Source organism: Magnolia sinica, chromosome 9, assembly GCF_029962835.1.
Source record: "Magnolia sinica isolate HGM2019 chromosome 9, MsV1, whole genome shotgun sequence".
NCBI lineage: Eukaryota > Viridiplantae > Streptophyta > Magnoliopsida > Magnoliales > Magnoliaceae > Magnolia > Magnolia sinica.
Genome location: NC_080581.1, coordinates 64151656 through 64156485, shown reverse-complemented (window position 1 = coordinate 64156485; position 4830 = coordinate 64151656). Strand labels below are relative to the sequence as shown.

Here is a 4830-nt window from a genome sequence, read left to right as displayed (position 1 = left end):
AGGGACTAAAATAAAGTAATTTTGTTAAACTTCTCTTGTCATATATCCAATCCAAATATTTGGAATTTGGATGATATATTTGATTTTGATTTCTTCCTTTTCTATTGTGTAGACTTACCTTCTCAAATAGGTTGGTTCGTTCAAAGCTTTAGAGAAATGGATATATCTAGTTTTGGATGTGCGCGTTGATTAATACACATCTATAACTAGATGTACCAATTTCTCCAAAGCCCTAACGAACCAACTTATTTGAGAAGGTGAAAGTGTACGTAATAGAAAAGGAAGAAATCAAAATCAAATATATCAACCAAATTCCTAAATTTTGTTATTATTATTATTTTTAATTAATAAGAATTGCCGACGGATTTAGCTGTTGAAAACGCCGACGGTTTTAATCTGTCGGCGAGCAATGCACCCTTTAGCGACGAACCTTGCGACGGCTAAAAGCCGTCGGGGAAGGTCATTGCCGATGGTTTTTAACCATTGACGTTGCCCTATTTTTTGACAGTGTTTCATGATTCGAAACGCCTCGAACCATCATTAGCGATGGGGACTCACACTTTTGTAATAGACCATTCAAGAGCTTAATGAAAAAATATGATCTCTCATAAGGTGAGCACCCCATACCATCTACCGACAAGTGAACAAGCTGAGATTTCAAATAAAGAGATCAAACACATCTTGGAGAAAACGGTTAACCCTGACCATAAGGATTAGTCAATCCGATTGACAGACGCCTTATTGGCTTACCGTATTGCTTTTAAAACCCCTATTGAAATGTCTCCCTTTAGACTTGTCTATGGGAAGGCTTGTCACTTGCCTGTGGAATTGGAACATAGAGTCTACTAGGCGATCAGAACCCTGAATTTCAATTTAGACAACGCTGGCTCCCTGTGTAAACTCCAGTTGAATGAACTTGAAGAAATCCAGAATGATGCGTATGAGAACTCGAGAATTTACAAGGACAGGATGAAGGCGTTTCATGACCAACATGTTTTGCGAAAATCATTCACGCTAGGTCAGAAAGTCTTTTTGTATAATTCTCGACTACATATCTTTCCAGATAAGCTTCGATCTCGTTGAACCGACCTTTTCACTGTTGTCACTACTTATCCTCATGAGGGCGTCGAGATAAGAAATCCTGACAAGGAGTTTAAAGTAAATAGACATCGATTAAAGCCATTTGTCGAGAAATTTGATTCAAAGGACATGTCCATGCTTCTAACTGATCCTGTTTATCAGGATTGATCTCCTAGTCTGATGGAGAGATAGGTAGGTTTATTGCTTACATAGGACTAGGGTAGTTTGCTTTATGCCATTTTAGGATAGACGGTTTTATGCCATTAGGCTAGTTTGCTTCCTACATTATTTAAGGATAGTTTGATTTTGTTAGTTTTACTCTTATGCCGAGCTACTCTCATGCTACGATCTGTATGGAAAAGCTTCTCGATTCCTTCATCCAGGTACTATCTTCCCATCACTTTTCTTTTACTTTCATTATCCAATGTGCATTGCATGCTCATATTTTTTACAACGAGGACAATGTAGATTTTAGGTTGGAGGTAGGAGATTAGGTTACCTAATCAGTGTTTTCTTGGTCTTAAGTGAAATTTGTGAAAAATTTTCAATTTTTTTTGGACTTTCTTGTGAATTCGAAGTGATTTTGAAAGATAATCGGAAATTAAGAAGTATAAGATATGAAGTATTGAGGATTTATAATGGAAAGTGAAATAAGGAAAAAGTCAGCAATGATAGAAGACTAGAAATAGGGAAGAACATCCTAGGTGCTTAAATAACTAGACTCACCAGAAGAGATCACCACTAGTAGTAACCCTAGTGAGATTATGACAACGACTGCTCCCATGACCAAAATAGACAGCTAACACACCTTGCAGCTCCTCCTACAGGCACCAAGAACCTCTGCAGATCCCACCATATACTCAGGGTTTTTCGCGCACTCTCCAAGAGCGGCCTACCTCTCACAACTTGTGTTCTCATCGGTGCAACCACCACTGTTACCCCCTAGGGCCAAGCATAGATATGTGGGTAGCATAAGTGAATGTGCATCTGTATTGATAAATAATTAAAAGATTACATCTAACCACATGTTGCAGTGCAAAACTGTTTGCAATCAAAACAAGAGATCACCCAAATCACTCTACTGATTATTTTCAGAAAGAGTTACAAAGTATGGAAAAATTCACTAACTGATTTGTAGGAAAACAATTAGAAAACCAAAATTCTACAGTTTTTGCCATGGCCTGAGGACAATGCCCAGGCTTGAAATCTTAGGCCTGCTACCTGATAGGGCTGAACCCAGCAAGCAACAGATTTTCTGGATTATTGCCGCCCTGAAGGAGTCTTCCAATCATTTGCAAGGATTATCCATTCACTGGTTTCTATGGAATACATGATCTTTGGTAGTGTCCAGCATGGTAGTATAACCACCTAATCTTTAGGTATCCTTGTCACCTTTTCTAAATGAAGTATCCTTGCCATGTTGAATGCCAACGAGAGACCTTCATGCTCTTTTTCTTTTCTAATTGATGTTTTTACTTTCTTAGGCAATTTGATTGGGGAAAGAAAATGCAATCTAAGAAAAAAACACATACTGGATTAGATAACCGAAAATCACAATTATGTGAAGGAGCTTTCCTACAATAAGACCTTTAAATTAAATAAAAGGTAGTGCAAACACCCCATTGCGGACCCAAAATGGGTGAAGCAGATTCACTTACAATCTCCAACAAATCAGAAATCATTCACATCGCTTTTGCCTATTCCAACCATCCAGGCAACTTGCTTCCACCAATGGCAGCTGCCACACATGGAAGAAACAAATTCCACACTCCCATAAAGTACCAAAACAGATCCCTGTCCACTGTCTAAAATTGGATGATCTCATTCTACTTCTCCCAAAACTAAGCTCCAAACATCCCACATAATTTCCAACAATTGGGAAATATTTTTAGAAGGAAAAAAAATTGAAAATCAATCGCATGTTACTCTCACGCTAGACATCAATCATATTATATATTCGTTTCTCCACCTTGGATTGAACCTGCATTGATGTGATATTTCACATCGTCATCGTCGTCATAGAGGTGATATCCCTTCTCATAGGGAACTCCATCCTTGCTTCTTGATGTAGGCTTCTAAAGGTCATACAGTTGAATAAAGAGTTACTTTTTTCTTACAATTTCAAAAAAAAAAAAAAAAACAACTTGTTTCTTTATTTTCCTTGGATAACAAGTGGTTGGAATGGATAGGGGTCTTATCAATAGAAGTCTGCTAAAGTCCTTGTTAGGCTTACTTTGATTTATTTTGGATTGTTGCCTAGATATGTGCATTCGTATGGAACAGAAGACATGCTATGATTACTCATACAGAAAGTTTGCTTGCTATATTTTTATGTGAGTGGAAACTATCTGGAAGTGAGGTTCCTAATCCCTGTAGTGAGCCTCAAAACATATCCTATACTCTATACTCTCAATTTTCAGCAGGTGGTTGTTATCATTAAATCACATCTGTTGGAGTTGCTAGACTTGTAAACTTCTAGCACAGATCTACCTGGAAGCTTAAATATCAGTTTTCAATCAACAACTAGGCTATTCTACACTCTACGTGAAAAAGTACTCTGGTTTATAACAGTACAATGAGTGAAGCAAAGCCGCAACAGATTCAGGTGTGAGTGCGGGTGTAGGTGTGGGTGCGGGAAGTATCTATTTCAAAATGTAATCAAGTATAAAAGGCTATGAAAGAGGAGCACGAGACTGGAGCACAATGCGCAAGTTAGAAGAATCCAGCAACTGAACCAGGGTGCCCATTTCAGTTTAAGGTTCTGTCAGTTGATGCTTGGTGAGCAGCCAAGCATAAGAATTTTTGCTTGTCTACCATTAAAAGCTAATGCAAATTGCTGGGAGAGTCTAAAATTATCACGATGATGAACTTCTGTCCATCCATAAGTGGGATTCCCCACATTCAACTTCATATGTTCCTTGTAGTCGATAGCAAACCTGTACTTTTTTAAAAAGCCTTGGTAGGACTTCTAGATCTTGTATCATTTTTTTTTTTTTAAAGTAACCACTAGATAAGCAGATACTGCTCAAAAGAACTGTGAGGAGCTGAGAATCTGACCTGAAGAGAATAGCCTGAAAAGGCTCCAGGAAACTGCTCAGCCATAAATTCCATGGCTGCAAGAAATGCGACAACCTAAACAAACAGTGAAAAAGTATTGGTTTTCATTCCAAGCAGACCTCTTAAAAGGAAAGTCTACTCGGTGTTAATCTAGCTAAGAATTTTGCTAAATCGACGTGCCTCCACATGCACCTCTAAAGATGCAGGGACACATGCCAATCTAAGGAAACTGTATAGGAAATCCAAGCCATGCATCAGATGGGCTCTACAATTTATATGACCTCATTCAAAATTCAGGCTCGTCCACCATCAGTAGTCACATGATTACATGAGTTTGGACTATAACATTTTTTATTGAACCATCCCCGATTTCCTTACATGTTGGCCAACCTGATGAATTGGCTAGCCTGGTTTGGACTGGATCATTTAAACAGGAGGGCCAACATGACAACAGCTCGGATGTCCACCACCTGGGCCACAATGGCACATGCAACCGCATGTCAAACTACAAGTGTGAAGATGCATGTGTGGGCTGCACAAAGCTCTTGAACTATAACAGTGTTGTTTCAAGAACCTGCTTTCCCATCTGTGGAGAAATAACTACATAAACTTTTGCATCTTCGACCGTCTTATACAACTTCTGCCTATCCCCAAAGGGCACACCAATTTTGCAATACAGCTCTGCATTCGTTG

At 38.7% G+C, this 4830-nt stretch overlaps 1 long non-coding RNA gene across 1 annotated transcript; it reads left to right on the top strand.

The window, feature by feature from the left end:
* The first annotated feature begins 3112 nt into the window (after nucleotides 1-3112).
* LOC131255549 (uncharacterized) lies at nucleotides 3113-4025 on the top strand. The gene is made up of 2 exons (XR_009176166.1): nucleotides 3113-3640; nucleotides 3926-4025. It is a non-coding gene; the product is annotated as an uncharacterized LOC131255549 (long non-coding RNA).
* The last annotated feature ends 805 nt before the right edge of the window (nucleotides 4026-4830 follow it).